At 37.5% G+C, this 17,963-nt stretch overlaps 1 long non-coding RNA gene across 1 annotated transcript in view; it reads right to left on the reverse strand.

Moving 5' to 3' along the window:
* Nucleotides 1-17,963, reverse strand: part of LOC136884976 (uncharacterized) — a 45,065-nt gene that overhangs the window by 18,301 nt on the left and 8,801 nt on the right. Inside the window, exons 3-5 of the long non-coding RNA XR_010861445.2 lie at nucleotides 14,220-14,273; nucleotides 10,075-10,225; nucleotides 2,190-2,374 (exon numbers count right to left, since the gene is read on the reverse strand). This is a non-coding gene — a long non-coding RNA (uncharacterized lncRNA). The remainder of the gene's footprint in view (nucleotides 1-2,189; nucleotides 2,375-10,074; nucleotides 10,226-14,219; nucleotides 14,274-17,963) is intronic.

Genomic DNA, 17,963 nt, shown 5'->3' on the forward strand with positions numbered 1-17,963 from the left:
CACTCTCAAACTTCATCTAAATATATATATAAGTTTACTAATCATACCTTGCTATAGTTCTTCCCTGGGGCATATTTCCTTTCCGTAGTTGCCTTACTCTTGCCCATATACCGCATATTATTTATATCATATACGTCTCATTTCTTACTAATCTGCGCAATATTACACTTAAAACATCACATACACTTCCATTATTTCATCTATAACCTTCATTTCAACTTATATTTAACTTATTCAGCATCTGCAATTAATGCGTTTAACCTCCAATAATCATTAAATGTAACGAGACATGACATTCTTTTAGCGGAGAATTCATTTCTTACAACACGATTTATCGTATAATTCCACATATAACCCCAAATATGGTATCTACTCTTCCAATATAATCATTCAGCAAAGAGTATGGTAACCTAAATTAAACAATTCAAAATATGCATCCCTCTATGACGTAATCTGGGTTCGGATGGTACTATATCATTCATAGATCTTTTTAGCTAACTGGGATTCTAAGCAAACATCTGTTACACTGTGTCACTTTAAAAATCATATTCTCACTCCTCTGGTTAAGATAATATAATAAATACATAACCATTATGCCACGAGATATCATCTTAAGTTCACACTGACTTAATATATGTTAATATCATCTTAGATATTTCACACTGCACTTCCTTATATTAATTGCACACTTAGGCTATTTAGTTCTATTGCACATACTGGTAATACTTTACATAAGAAATTATACTACTTATTACTATTACTTAGCTCGCCATTCAATATCTCGGGCCTTAGTTGCTCTTCTTCAACTGCTCCACGGTTTGGTCACAGGCCATGGATCGACAACTGGACGGATCCTCATCTCTGGTAGCTCAGGTTGAGTGACCTCCTCCTCTCGGGTCAGGTGGTTTTAATTGCCAGGACGACATCTCTCTCCAGGTCGGTCTATGCCGATTTAGCAAGCCATCATTTTCTCAGGAATACTGTAGATAATATACATAAATTCTGAAACATATGTATTCATCATGGTTCTCTGAAATCTTAGTATTTATCGTTGACAACTATATGTATCTTTGCTAGCCTTCCTCTGCAGAAATATTTTCTTATTCCTTGAGGCCAGTAGAAGATTATTTGCCTCGTCTTAATTGTATATTCAAAGTTAGCTTATTTTCCTTTGGGAAGTATAATTTTCCAATGATCGCCTCTCTATTTACGATATCGTTGCTATTATTTTCTCCTGTTGTAGTTCAATCTTCAGCTCTCGCGTCTCGGTCAACCTTATGCTTCAAGACGATTAGCGTATAAGTATCCGGATGAAACTTCCAGAATTTCCGGGATTTATATCCTCCTTACAGTATTTCAGGGATTAGCACGTTGTTTCCTTCAATATTAATGTCATCTCAACTTAATATTTTCGTTAGAAACTATCAATCTTGCTTAATTCTTCAGAGCAATGTTCACCACGTCTTGTCGTTATGAAGTCAATTTTTTAAGTAAGTTTTTCTAATAATCCGTTCGATCCTTCTTATTTTTTTAAAAACAATTCAGTCAATTCTACTCTGTTGTACATTGCCTTCATAGTGCGGTAGGTTTAAATCAGTCATGGCCTTCTAACATACTTAAATATCGATACTCTGCTACACATTCTTGGCTGGTCTCTACCTTCCGTAGGCGCCATTTTGGAATATGTCCAGTAAATGCATCGGGTATAATAATAATAATAATAATAATAATAATAATAATAATAATAATAATAATAATAATAATAATAATAATAATAATAATAATAATAATAATAATAATAATAATAATAATAATAATAATAATAATAATAATAATAATAATAATAATAATAATAATAATAATAATAATAATAATAATAATAATAATAATAATAATAATAATAATAATAATAATAATAATAATAATAATAATAATAATAATAATAATAATAATAATAATAATAATAATAATAATAATAATAATAATAATAATAATAATAATAATAATAATAATAATAATAATAATAATAATAATAATAATAATAATAATAATAATAATAATAATAATAATAATAATAATAATAATAATAATAATAATAATAATAATAATAATAATAATAATAATAATAATAATAATAATAATAATAATAATAATAATAATAATAATAATAATAATAATAATAATAATACCTTCAAGACACTGCCGTCCAAGGTGGTGCCTCATGGACTGACAATCTTAACTTGGAGTGGGCCCTGTTTGGGGGACCAGATGGTGGTGATCCCTGTCACATGTTGATGGTGGTGATCCGCATCACGTGTTGATGGTGGTGATTCCCGTCACGTGTTGATGGTGGTGACACCCCATTATATAGTATCTACTGACGGAAAAAAAACAAATTATATACTAGAGTTAACGTTTAGCTACTCCAGTATATATTAGTAAAGGTAACTTGTATAACACTTACAAATACTTTACGTTTAAAATTATTCTTCAGCAAATTAATTACTTCACTGACATGCAAAAAATGTGTAACACCTGGATGTTTTTGGACAAATAAATATGTAGAGTAATTTATTTATTCATCTATTTACTGACTGTATGGCTTTCATTGCCAAAGGGTTCAATGACATGTTCGACTCACCTGGCGTAGGTCACATGAACAACCTGCGCGTCTGGATATGGGATGATGATAGTGATTATAATGAGGCGGGAAGAGGTACCAATGGTATTCAAAGGCAAAATATTTACATAATATTTGATGGTGTAATTCATTACACCCTTGTTGAGGCAACAAATATAATGTAAACAAAAAAGAAAAAAAACTAAAAAAAACCAAGTTAACCCCTCAAGCCGGGAATAAAATTCTCTCACCAGAGCCTACTGGTGGTAATTTAAATGGCCAAGCAGCAGGTATGTTACAGTACTTCAAATAAACATTTATATCTCGACAACGTTTGCATATAAATAATCCAAATTTTGAGGAGATACACCCCACAAAAGACACTTTGTTACAAAAAAAAAATTACACCTCACCTAAAAGTTGGCTTCAGGGTGATAAACTTTGAAACGCCCATCTACACAGAGCCGAACGCCACATTCCTTGCACCAGAATGGTGTTTCCTTCTGTTTTCCAGTTTTTTTTTTGCATATACACCATGCACCTTTTGTAAGGTTTAGCTTTCTTCTCTGTGGGAGGGAGCCTTTCAATGTAATGTCGAGCAGTAAGTCTCTGTGGAGGAGGTGTTTTGGAAGGTCTACCAGGTTTACGGTCATCTGCAGTCTTTCCATGGATTTCAATGAGATCATGCACTAACTGAATTCTGTAATAGAGGTGACTGATCTTTTTCACATTTTGGTATGCATTGTAGATGATAAGGAAATTGTGAATTGCTGTTTTCAATAATTGTCTGAAAAGTTTTATGTACCATTTTATGCAACGCTTCCTGTCTGGGCTGCCGTTTCTGATCTTTGAGATCAACACCCCCCCATAAATTTATTATATTCTGTGATGCCAGTGGGTTTCTCTATTTCCTTGCCCTGTTTCTCTGAGGTTTTTACTGAGGCATCATGAAATGTGGAAATGAAAGAAACCTGTTTCTTGTCAAGCCATTTCAGAACCATGAATGATAAGCTGCAAGTTCACCTTTCTTTAATTTGTGTTCTTTTATATCCTTTGGAACGTCTTTCCTGTTGAGCCTAAGGGTACCAGCTACATTGACACTATTCCTCTTCAATACAAGACACAAATCTGGAGAATTATAGTAATCGTCCATCCAGAGAGTGTGTTCAATACCAAAGAGAGGTTCTAGCATTTTTACTACTAGTTTTGTTGTCTTCTGTGTTTCAGTGGACACGAAGTCAGTTTGTATATCTGTTGTGACACCTGTGTATATAATGAATTGCTACGAGTACCCTGTGGACGAGTCACAGACCTCACAGGACTTTATACCAAATTTGGCAGCCTTTAGAGGGATGTATGTTTTCATCCCAAGTCTGCCCTTTCATAAAATCAGTGATTCATCTAAGCAAATATTTTAATTCATGTTACAGAGTGAAGAGTATTTTTCATTTAGGTGTGTGATAATAGGAGTTATCTTAAAAAACTTGTTGTTGCCTTCATAGTTTTCAAGTTGCGAATTATCAACAAAATGTAAAAATCTAGTTATCAGTTCAAACCTGTCCTGTGTCATTACACTGTAGAATATAGGCGTGTCAAGAATAGGATTTTTACTAAAATATGATTTTATGGACGGCTTCTGAATAATTCCCATGAACACCTGTAATTCAAAATAAACATACAGTTCATCAAAATCCAAGTTTTTCCAGTCACAAACTCTGGACCGCGGTGTCATGTCATCATTCTTTGAATTCAAGAAGTCATTGGCATAGCGATTTGTCTCGTTTGTAATTATATGCAATATCTCATAATCGAAAAATAGTTTAAATGCTTCTGAAACGCACTGTACCTGGTTTACAACTCCACATGTTCCAGTAAATGGAATTTTTTGTGGGGTGTATGAATCATCCACTTTGTCCCATTTCCAGTCTTCTTGCGTATGTTGACGTTTCACTGGCAAGACACTTTCATTTTCAACATCACTATTGTCGTCACTGTGTACACTTACATCATTTTCACGGTTTTCCGGGCAAAAAAACTTTATCGCTTTCATCACTGTCAAACTCACTACCACTCTCAAATTCTATAATATCACTATCACCCGGTTCATCTAAACATTCTACAATTTATTTAGACGTGAGAATATATGACGTACTCGGACCTGCCATGCTTTCACTTGAAACAACAGCAGTTGGCAACGTGAAACCAAGATGTATTTTATCACAAAGTTGGCCAAAGAAAACACATGAGGGGGGGAGAAATGAGTCTCAAGGTTTCATATGTTGCGTAGTACAGAGAAACGTCAAGAGATGGCAGAGCTAGACTCTTTTGGAACAAATGATGCACTCAGCGTGAATGTCACGTGCATCTGCCGATAGATATGACTACCGCGCACGTGACATTCACGTGCTCCCGGCTTAGAGAGGTTACAACCAAGCAAAAATGGAAGTCACAAATTGTGTCCTTTGCGATGAATGAGCTTTACACTATTTTAATATCCCTATTTCCTCCCACTGTTGATCTTGTGTCTGGTGGTTCTTCGTACAAATTTCATGAACTTTTCACTTAGTTTTCTGCTAGGTTCTGAGAAGGAAAGTTGCTTTTGAGATGACAGAGTCTAAAAGATGCTGCAAAAGCTGTAGCAGTAACTGACAATTACGCACCTCCTGTTTATGCTGGAAATGCGCTGGGAACATCACCCACAAATGTGCACTTAGTTATGAATTATCTAGAAACACAACACCTTTTCTCGATGGCCTAGATTGGGTTGTCCATGGTCTACATCAACCAGTGGTGACAAATTTTTACTGTAAATTTAAAGGTAATGAGATCTCCTTCTGATGCCTCTACAGCCTAGAAGGCATCCTGAGGAGGTGTCCAGCATCAATATTATTGATAATGTTATTGGCTTTACGTCTACTAACTACTTTTAGGATTTCCAGAATTTAGACCCGCAGGAATCCTTGTACGTGCCAGTAAATGTACTGACACGACGTATTTGAGCACCTTTAAATACCACCAGACTAGCCAGGATTGAACCTGCCAGGCTGGTGTCAGAAGGACAGCGCCTCAACCGTCTGAGCCACTCAGCCTGGCTTAAAATGATGGATGGATAAAATTGTGATGGAATCAAGGGACGCATTTGTTGAAAGAGAGTTGAAGACTCATAATATTGTGGATTGGGAATTAACAGTAAAGAAATACAATAACAACTGGACATACTCAATGAGAAAATTGTGAAATACGGTGTGGAGAAGGGCAAGATGATTGCGATAATAGCTGACAGAGTATGAAAATAGTGGTCAGAAATTTGAAATTGTGGACATCTGCAGATACCTAGAAAGCAAACTAATAGAGACTGGATGTAACGATTAGCAAAAGTGTGCAACAGGCATATGCATTCTACCAGAATGTAAGAAACCTAGTTTGGATGAAGGATACATTACACTGAGACCTGGGCAGTGACAAGGAGAGAGGACAGTAAAATTCAATCCAGTGAGATGATGATGAGGAAGATTGTTGTTTAAAGGAGCCGAAATGTAATGACAATTTAAATGACAATTTAAATGACAATTTAAAAGTCTAAAATGTTTCAAATGACCAGAATTCAAAATGTGATGATGAAGAATGAATGGATGAACATGAATTTAAAATAATCAGCCGATCCAACTCACAATAATGGAAGTTAAAAATAATTCAAAAATCAATCCACTGACTAGAATTCAAAAAGAGGATGATGAACAATGATTATGAACTTAAGGGGTCTTTTTTTAAAAAAATATTTTCTATTTTATGCTCCTATCCTTTAGGAACATTTTATTGAAAAAGATATGTCATTAAGAGATATAGTTCTGGAGTTATGAGTTAAAAGGCAAAGCCTTTCACCCAATGTTCGTCCTGACAGTGTGGAGTGCCACACATGCTCTTCCCATTTCATTTAATTTAATATGCTTGCCACAGACCGAGGGATAAGAGCTGCAGAATTCTGGAGAGGAAGAATTTAATGTGTCACACGGACATGGAAAGAAAGAAGAAATACACTTAAGAATACCTTACCACCTGAAGTAATGGAGGCAATCAAGCCTGTATTTAACTGAACTGCTGTCAAGATGTGTGGGATCAAACATTCAAAATGCAAATGAGTCTTTGAACTCAAAAATATGGAAAATTTGCCCCAAAACTGACTTTTCTGGGAAGAAAAGAGTGAAAATTGCTATAAATGCTGCAACTATCACATTCAATGATGGCATGAAGAGTAGGCTGCTAGTTCTGAAAGCGTTAGGGGTAGAACCGGGAACATTTTGTGAACTTGCTCTACGTGATACAGATGAAACAAGAGTAGCAACGGCAGAGAAAAGACAAAAGAGGCAAGACAAAGCTACAAGAGTCTCAGACTGGAAGAAACTCCACAGAAATCGGAAGTAGAAGGCACAACGGCACAACTTTTGCTGCAGGGCATTTTAACTTCAGTAGCAAGGTTGATGGTATGTAAGATATATGCACAAATGTTTATTGGTCATTTTCTCAGAGTTGTGTTTTTGACATCCGTTTTAATGATAACTCAAAACCTAATTGACATATACTAATGAAAGTTTTTGTGTGTATTTCTGCTTACTATATTCACAAAATGGTGTAAATTCATGTCTCTCTCTATGATAGTTTCTTTTAAAAAAATTTAGCAAATATATTATAAAACTTTGACATTTTCTTTTCAATACAAAAGTAAAAATATTATTCTCTAAGATATGTTGCTGAAAGTACTTGCATTCCAGAAGCATATGTTTGCAATAAAATAAATTTAACAGAACCTAAAAATCTTGAAAATGACAGGAGTTATCACTAAAACACTGCAGCCTTGTATGATGAACCACCACCATTTTGAATTTTGAAAAAATATGTCAATTACTTTTTAACATGATGATAATGCTGTTTTGCATATAAAATAATACCAGTGTTTCATGTGCACAAAATTTCATTGCTGTAACTGTTGTGGTTTTGAAGCAAAACAATCATTAATTGTTAAAATTTTACCGTGGTAACCTGTACCACAACTCTATAACATCTATGCAGTGTGTCATCAAAAGAGCTCTCACTGGCTGAAATGGTGGAATCTCGATTGATGGCAGAAAAAATAACAACCTGCACTTTTCAGATAACACTTCCCTCATCGCTGGAAGTGAAGAGGAACTTTCTGACCTGCTTACAAGGGTGAAGAACACTAGTTTTCAGTATAGTCTAGAAATAAACATCAAAAAGACCAAACTAATGGTAGTTGATCGGCAAGGTCAAATCCAAGCTTACAGGATGCCTAAAGGACCTGGATATAGTAAAGGAATTTGTATACCTGGCGTCAGTCATCAATGACAGGGGAAGCTGTGAAAAAGAGGTAAAAAGATGTATTGTCTTAGGATATGGCTGTTTGTTTTACGTCGCACCGACACAGATAGGTCTTATGGCGATGATGGGATAGGAAAGGCCTAGGAATGGGAAGGAAGCGGCCGTGGCCTTAATTAAGGTACAGCCCCAGCATTTGCCTGGTGTGAATATAGGAAACCATGGAAAACCATCTTCAGGGCTGCCGACAGTGGGGTTCGAACCCACTATCTCCCGAATACTGGATACTGGCCGCACTTAAGCGACTGCAGCTATCGAGCTCGGTTTAGGATATGGTGCTATGGCTAAATTTACACTAAGATCTGGCAGAACTGGGCAATATCAAAAGCTACGAAGATGCACTTGGCAGTATCACTAATGTTCTCTGTCTTTTTGTATGGCTGTGAGACCTGGACCGTGAATGTTAAAGACAAACAGCGCATTGATGCCTTTGAGGTGTGGTGTTGGCGGAGAATGCTACGTGTATCCTGGACAGAAAGAATTAATGTTTCCATTCTGGACGAACTCTGCATCAAGAAACATCCATCTTTCCGTGTGAGTGAGTGTTACCTCCAGTTCCTCGGCCACATTTTCAGACGAGACGGAGAGAACTTGGAAAAGATCATTTTACAAGGCAAAACTGAAGGCAGTAGACCACGAGGAAGAACTGCACTTAGATGGATACATCAGGCAAAGAAGATCACTGGTCTACCACTTCAGATCACCTTAAGGAAATGTGAAAACCACTCGGGACGGAGACATTTCGTCACGGTTGCAACACAGAAATGATAGAGTCATGAGGTCACAACGCTCAGTAATGATCATAACGACTAATGATGATGAACCTGTACCAGACCCCTTAAAACAATCAGTGGATCTGACCTGTAATGTCCCACCTTCCCAGAAATATCTTAAAAACCCAGTATATACTGACTAAGGGGCTGCTTCCAAAACACAATCCTGAATCGACGATGCTTGTTGTCTAAAGGTGTCCAAAATCCAGGTCAAGGACCCATCATAATGGTACTTATCGCTAGTAAAGTAGAACCATGATATTTCCCATGTAGCGGTACTAATCACAAATAATGTAGACTCACAGTGTTCCTCACGTTGTGGAACTACTCACAAGTAATGTACGGCGCACAGGTAACGCAGACCTATGGTGTTCCTCACGTTGTGGAACTACTCACAAGTAATGTACGGCGCACAGGTAACGCAGACCTATGGTGTTTCTCACATAATGGTACTAATCACAGGCAACGTAAGCCCGTGGTGCTCCGTATATAGTGATACTAATTGCGGGTACTGTAAACCTAAAATGAACTGCTCTCTGCTGCTACTAATCTCAAACCTATTGTGTACCTAACATAGCGGTACTACTCGCAAGTAAAGGAGATCCATGGTGTTCCCCACATGATGGTACTAATCGCAAGTAGCCTCATGGTTCTAATTCAATCCCTTGGTCACCCCTTTTAGTGTCCGCCTCCGTAGCGTAACGGTTAGTGTTATTAGCTGCCGTCCTCGGGGGCCCGGGTTCGATTCCCGGTACTGCCAGAAATTTAAGAATGGCGGGAGGGCTGGTATGTGGTTGAAATGGTACATGCAGCTCACCTCCAATGGGGGTGTGCCTGAAAAGAGCTGCACCACCTCGGGATGAGGACACGAGTTTACTTTTTACCCCTTTTAGTTGCCTCTTATGAGAGACAGGGGATATACCCTGGGTGTATTTTTCGTCTGCATCCCCCACCCACAGAAGGGTTCCCGTGAGATGAAGTTTCTACCAAGTGTGAAAGGAAGGACACGGAAAGACAGAGTGAGAAAGGTAGATGTCAGGACGGAAGCTGGAGTAGAAAAACAGAAAGACCAAGCTGAGAAGAACAGATCCAGATGGTTAGGACATGTGAAGAGGATGGAGGAGGAAAGGATACCAAACAGGTTAAATCTGATGGTAGGAAAGCCAGAGGAAGACCAGTATATGATAAAACAGAATTACAGAAGAACCCAGCTGGATAAGGGGAAATGATAAACAAGTATTGATATAGAAGAGAAAGTATCAGAGTACAATACTGTGTAGTTGTACTCACCCATTAACAGCTGGAAGTGAAAGTGGAGGTGACTTCCCTGGATGTTATTGGTGATGATGATCCTTGAAGAACTTCTTGACGTGCTTCTTGATGCGTTTTCCGATGTGCCTCAAGAAGACTTTCACGCCGTTTTCATCACTACCACTTGCAGCTGCAAAATATACAAAGATGAGTACTCTTCAAACCTAGACACCTAAGTTATACCAAAATAGTTGGCAATATCAAAACATTTCTTTAAATAGTTAAGCAAAGCAGTTCCTATCAAACCTTTGCCTGAAATTACTGCAGCCATCGGGTTAAAAAGACAATCAAGGCAATGAATGACATCCTACACCCAAACAGACTCTCCTTAAAGATGGCCATGAAATTGTTTCAGCTTAAGGTAACATGAATTGTGGCATAAAGCCTGGATATTGTCTGGCGATATCTAAGAAGAAACACTAAGAAAACCTTAAAGCAACTTCCTTGATGAATGTTTTGTGTATTTCAAAGTACACTCTTTCACAACTGGCTCATGAAGCTGACAAGGGAACTATTTTACATTGAGGAACTTTGTCTTCAAATGCCTCTACAGTCCACTCCAGGATATGAATAACTATTGCAAGAATTACAATTAAAAAAGAAGGACAAATGGAGAGACTTTTACGCCACTGATGCAATAGAGTTTTTAACGCGTAGCACCAACACAGATAGGTTTTATGGCAACGATGGGACAGGAAAGGCCTAGGAGTGGGAAGGAAGCGGCCGTGGCCTTCATTAAGGTACAACCCAAGCTTTTGCCTGGTGTGAAAATGAGAAATCACGGAAAACCATCTTCAGAGCTGCCGACAGTGGGGCTCGAACCCACTATATCCCGGATGCAAGCACACAGCTGCGCGACACTAACCACACGGCCAAATCGCACGGTGTAATAGTTTAAAAAGATTGGATGCGCAATGGGTGTGACTTAAGACATATAGTCACTAGGTTCTCCATCCATGGTTTTCATTTTAAACTGTGTAAAAGAAAACAATTCCATGAGCCAGGACCAGATTATGTATGTGATTGCTGTGGAAATCTTTGTGAATGATACCACGCAATGTACTGCAAACTTCGGAATGAATCCTGGAAGAAATTCTGCTGTGACGACTGTTGGAATGTGTAATGTAATATTGTGCTATTTCTATTGTTTATAATTCATTATTCTTAATGGCCATTGGCTGCAATAAATGTTTCATTCAAAAAGACAATCATAGTTTTGATGTCCCAATTTTTGTTAGTTGCATAAAAATTCAAGAACTACTACTACTACTACTACTACTACTACTACTACTACTACTACTACTACTACTACTACTACTACTACTACTACTACTACTAATTATTATTATTATTATTATTATTATTATTATTATTATTATTATTATTATTATTATTATTATTATTATTATTATTATTATTCCTGGATCGTGACTGGCAGTCTGAGAAAGCCTCATAGCCAGTACACTACTGTGGGTGTGACTGGACGCCGGACAGTGTGCATAACTACTTACCATCATTATAGACCTTGGTGTCGGAGATGTCTTTCCCAAGATACTTGAGCCAGATTTTCTTTGGGGCCACTCACTGATTCCTTCAAAGTGTTGTTTGTTTTCACCAGAGAAGTTCGTAGGGTGGTCAAGAGGTTTTCATTCGACAAAAATGACCATCGCTTGTACTATATAAAATAAGAGTAGGAGTCTACCTCTTCAATACTGTTCAATACTAGAACAGGACACATTTACATATTTATTAACAGTACATGTTTCGTCCCTATGAGAGACATCCTTAGCCGTAAGAAGATTGAGAACAAGGAGTCCAAAAAGTTAACACAGCTACCGCCTGAAGCACACTTGCATCATTTCACAATTATAAATTTAAATGTCTCCAACTAATCAATACTATGTATAATACTGAATACAGGTATCTCTTATAATCCCAGACCGTCCAGCGGCGTTTTTACTCTCGGAGACCTAAGCAGCTGTACAGAAGGCATGCGCACAGTTCTTGAGCTTGTAAGGAGCGTGCATGTGTGCCACCTAGCATCAGTAGTCAGTCTGAATCTCAGCTGTTAACATGGTGAGACAGTTATCATTGCTACACTGTATTTTCGTATGTAAAAGTTATTTTAAATACAAGTAGGCTCATTGGGTACGCGATGTATTTGTTCAGCAATTTCCTGGTGAAGTGCCACCTTCACGAGCACAGATTCACAAAATGGTAAATAAATTTGAAACTGTTGGCTCAGTGCTTGATATAAAAAGCACGTACGTACATGAAGAGTTATAACAGAGGAAAACTTAGATGACACTGGTGCGAATCCTGAATGATCACCAAATGAATTCATTCACTCATTCATTCATTATCATTATAGACTGTTATGCCTTTCAGCGTTCAGTCTGCAAGCCTCTGAGAATTTACTAAACGTTGCCACAATCCTCGATTTGCAACTAGTGTTGTGGCCTCATTTAGTTCTATAATGTTCTGAGCTCGGTAAATTCATGAAGCAGGATGCTACCCTACTTGCACGTAGTCCAAGCGAGGATCTCTCCTCTAACGGGTTATGGACCACCGGTGAATTGTATAGTCCTAGCCGCATGAGCACAAGGAGGGCCATGACTCAGAATATGTCCGAGATGCCCACTCCCATTCCATAGCAACTGGTATCCCGACTCTCAGGACCACTTACTAGGCCACTCAGCCGTTGCCCATGGTTCACGAACTAGGACGTGACTACAGTAACCCACAAACATGAACCACCAAATGAATCACTCACAAAATTAGCACAACAAGTAGGGGTTTCAGTTTCTTATGCACACAGAGCTACAAAGGTGTTACACATCAAACCATAGAGGTGTTTTTTTTTGTAGTTGTTTGTTTGTCATACATTTAAAATGTTGAAAAATCTTAGTATTATTTATTGTAAGAATATGGAATGCCAGTTCTTGTTAACATCACAGCTAAAAAATAGATTTAGTGAACAAAGGAGAAAATATTTGTTTGCAGTACACAGAGACATATGCATAGTTTGTTGCCTGTCAAAACAAAACACTCACTGGAACAATAGAATGAAATCAAAAATAAGGAAACAAAGAACCAAAGAACTTCAGATGCAGTTGCACACTATAGAATAAATACAGTAGTCAATATTTTCAGAGGCAGATAAAAGACCACACTCAATACTTGCTCGGTAGCCACAGAGATAGAGAATGACAGTTTTTTACTGTCTTCATATCATCCTGAGAGTCCCAATAATAACTTGTGAAGGGCAACCATACAGTGCAACAGGTCAGGCAACAGAACGATAAGATTGTTGATTTGAGATTATCTTTCATCCTCTGGTCGCAAGTGAAGGCGGTTGTTGTTCTCAATTTCATCCAGGCTGTGGATATACTTGCATTGACCTCTTCTACAAGTTGGCCATCATTATCAACCTTTTCAGCTATAATCTGCCAATAAATATTTTCTTTTTCACGTATTTTCTAAATATTATAATCTATCTTTCTAAATATGTTATAATGAATAAGTTTTAAGACTGAAGAACCTCACAGTTATAAATCAGCTGTATCCATTGAAGAGTCTCTTGGGAAGGTAGTGTGATAGTTTCCCATTGCCTTCCACACTGCAGTAACATGACCGTTGATGTTGATCCAGTGACGTCCAAGTAAATCCAGTGAAGAAATGGTCCAAAGACATTTTTTTATGCAACAAACTGGTATTGATAGGTACTGTTGCACTCTGTCAGGAATGGTTTCCATTGGAATCTCTTCCACTAAGAGACAATCACCCTACCTAAAGGAGCTCATCCACTCGAAGTTACTGGCTGCCTTAAAGAGTTGGGTTACTTTTCAATGCTCAATGCTGAGTCCCTGATTATACAATCCACTCTGCTACAGTAGCAGAATCTTCTTGTGAGACGGGTAATAAAAATGGCACACAAAAAAATGTAGTGATAGGTTGCAGACCCTCAGGAGTGTGTAATTTCTCCACTTTCCCCACCAACCCATGCTCCCACAATGACAACCCCTCAGGATACAGTGGATGTATTTACCATCCCTACTCAACAGCAGATGTATACAAAACAAGAGTTTCTGCACTTTACTTACACGGCAAGGCTTATGACTTACCGTCTGTCTCCGTTTCACTGCTGGTGCTGCTGACTGAACCATCATCTTCATCACCTGGGAAAACAAACATACAATATGATGCAAGTGTGATAACAGGTATACCTTGAAAACAATATTCTCTCACCCATGGGTAACTAATGCAGATATCGAGCTTGATTGATTTATTATTATTATTATTATTATTATTATTATTATTATTATTATTATTATTATTATTATTATTATTATTATTATTATATGATTGTTATTATTTACGTGTTTGAATGGTCGTATTGTGTGCGAGGTTATGTCATGAACATGTGTTGTACATAGACATTGATATTAGTTCTGTTAATGTAAATACCTGAAAATTAATATTATACAGTAATTTATTTTTACCTGTATATATAAATTGTAATCCATAATTGTGAAACAAACTGTAACTTCAAATCAAAATCAAAATCTCTTTATTTGCAAATGAGGTGTCTACCTCGGTGGCAAATGGTACACTAAAATACATTATTGTCAAGCACTAAATATTAAATTAACAAGAGAAGAACATTTTCCTATAATACAATATTATACAATTTACATTAACAATGTTTTCTATTAAACACACAGCTCATCCTTAATAAATTTATATTGTTTACAAAATTCTACTTATAATATCTCCTATACTACTTACAAATATAGTCAACTGATATACAGTATGTGGAATTACTTCAAATGATACTATACAACTGGTATAAGATTAATATTTACATTGCATTTACTTACTTATTTAGTTTTCTTTTTTTTTTTTTTTTACCCGTTCTGGAACCTACGTAGCATAACGACCTGCTGCGTCTTAACCAGAGCCCCTTTTGCCACCACTTTTCAGAGTTCCTGAAGGGCCTTCACAGCTACCGTAGCGGTCCCAGGGCCCTCGAAGTCCCCACTGTACTTCACCCCTACAGGCAGTCGCCTAGTTTGGCTGTCCAAACTCCTTAGACCAGGGGATGGAATTAATTTATTCAAACACATTTTTTTTATTTACAATAATCTGCACTGGTCGAATGCCCTCTAACACTTAATTTATTTTCTCTGTTGCTGTTTATTCTCTTCTTGAATATCTGTACAGATAACTTCCAGAATGGTATTAGAACAATCGAGAATATTCTGTACATTATGACCTATGTATTTCGCACTCTAGAATATTCAAGAAGGTAGTTTTTTTGTAACGTAACTTTCTAGAGCCTGCCCAGGCACCTATATAAAGACGCAATCTTGACGATGAAGTTAGCTATTGAGAGTTACTGTTGAGTTGTGGTTTGGAAGTTATTGGAAGAGAGTTTAGTAGCACGTGGCTGACATGCCGAGTCTCCATGTTGAATTGATCAGTAGTAACCTGTTTTCAACTGTGTGTCAAAGTGTAACCTCTGTGGTATTCGGTGTCATTTGTCAACTGTTTAAAGATGGCAGCTTTGTTGATATTCTACAAGTCAAGTGTTTTTGTTTTGTGATATGGTGATTAAGGTTATGTATGTGTTCATTTGTGAATATGCACATATATGAACTGACAGCATCTCGTGTGCGTCTGTGTGGCAACGTTAAGTAAAAGCTCGTTAACGCATTTCTGCAGGGGACAACAAAAAAGGATGTGTTAAGCGAGAAAACATACTACTGATTACCCAACAGGGATATGGAAACACTAGATACGATTTTTTCCGACATGAGGTAATTTTACGTTGTGTATCAGCTGGTACAGTGTAAACCATATCTACCATTTCTAAAGATGGGAGGAAAGTATTAAAAGGTGTGAAAAACACGAGAGAACAAATATGAAAACCTTTTCTGCTGCGGCTTATAAAATAACAAGTGTAATGAAAGGTGTGAAAACCACCAAACAAACAACAAATATGAAAGCATACGCATGGGGGCCAATAAAAATATCCAAGTATTATTGCAGATCACATTTTTTCTAAAACAAATGTTAGTAGAAGTCTTTTAAATCATATCAGTGGGTTATTAAACATTATTTTATGGTCACACTCTCAGACAATGAATTCGAAATTACACTTGAGCACGTGAGACCGGGATTTTGAATAAATTTTGACCAACTCGACTGATCAAGTCGAAACTAAGATGCAAGTTCAATATTTGCAACCTCTGCATGCTTTAAGATGCAGATGCCAGTCCACTTTCTGACATTTTAATTTTGTCCTCATTAGTAAAGAATTTCACAAACTTTTCCATATCCATAACTAGGTTATCACAAGACAAATGCCTGTCTCTGTAGCATAAGAGTTAGTGTTATGAATATCGTCACCATAACACCTATCTGTGTTGGTGCGACGTAAAGCCACTAGCAAAAAAAAAAAGTGTTATTAGCTGCCATCCTCGGGGACCCGGGTTCGATTCCCGGTACTGCCAGAAATTTAAGAATACTAGGAGGGCTGGTATGTGATTGAAATGGTACATGCAGCTCACTTCCATTGGGGGTACGCCTGAAGAGAGCTGCACCACCTCCGGATGAGGACAAGAGTTTATTTATTTACAAGACAAATATGCACCACACTAGTCGATTTTATATTCCTAATCTAGATACATGTGACAGATTTTTGCCACACTTCACTGTACCACTCAACACAAAATAAATTTCTAACTTCTGAATGGAATGCGAAATACAAGCACAAATAGGCTCAATGTGTTATTCAGCAACCTCGCTGCTAACCAACAAGCAAAACTGAATATTCCTGAAGCTAACACTTGCTCCCCAAAGGTGTAACTTATCCTATGAAGTTCAGGAATTTAAGGCATTTTCTGTAATCATGCAACTGTGGTGACAGCTCTTACCAGGGTTGGAAATCACATGTCTTTCAGAAGGGATGACGACATTTTCAGGGCTACAAAAAAATGTGACTGTACTAAGGAGTAATAGCAAAAACTTGTGATGCGATAAGTGAGGTATTTTTACATAGATTTAATACGATGAGAATCAGAACTTCGAATTTACGATATGGTAAGCAGGAAAACATTTTAATGAGGAACGCACTAACAAGGTTTTACTGTAATATTGTCCGGCTCCATGGCTGTATGGTTAGCTTGCTGGCCTTTGGTCCAGTGGGTCCCGGGTTCGATTCCCGGCCAGGTCGAGGATTTTAACCTTCATTGGTTACTTCTGATAGCTCAGGACGGCTGGGCGTGTGTGCCATCTTCATCACTAGAATTCATCAAAGGTAGGGCTCCATCCTCACAGACACGCAGGTCACCTATACGCCTATACCGGGCCTCTTCGGAGGCCACACGCCATTAAACCGTTATATTTAGGTGGTTGTTACAGGATATAAAGCACAATGTTCACTAAGAGATATCCAACAGAATGAAGGGTCTAGTGGTGGTGAAGGTGATCGTTTGGGCAATGTTCATGTCTGAATTAATAACAGCGCACTACACTTCATTAATGCTTATGTGCGGCTTACACCAAGAAATTGACAGCCTACCAGTGGAATCAGTGACTCCAGCTTGTTTTAGGACAATGTCCTGATGAGAGAAGTGAAATATTTTAATCCCTAATGTCAGGATCATTCATCATCTTTTCTCCACTCCAGCAGGATGGGTGTGGGAATGAACAAAACTCCTGCATAAACTCCCATGTCACCACCATTTCTCTTCCAGTATCTTTTCCCATTTATGGCTCCTCCAGGCGAGGTCTTCAACGAACTGTCTCAATGCCTGACTAGTGATATTTTTTCTAGTAATCCTCCTTTCAAAGTAAGCCTTGGG

Source organism: Anabrus simplex, chromosome 13 (genome assembly GCF_040414725.1).
Source record: "Anabrus simplex isolate iqAnaSimp1 chromosome 13, ASM4041472v1, whole genome shotgun sequence".
In the NCBI taxonomy this organism is placed as follows: Eukaryota; Metazoa; Arthropoda; class Insecta; order Orthoptera; family Tettigoniidae; genus Anabrus; species Anabrus simplex.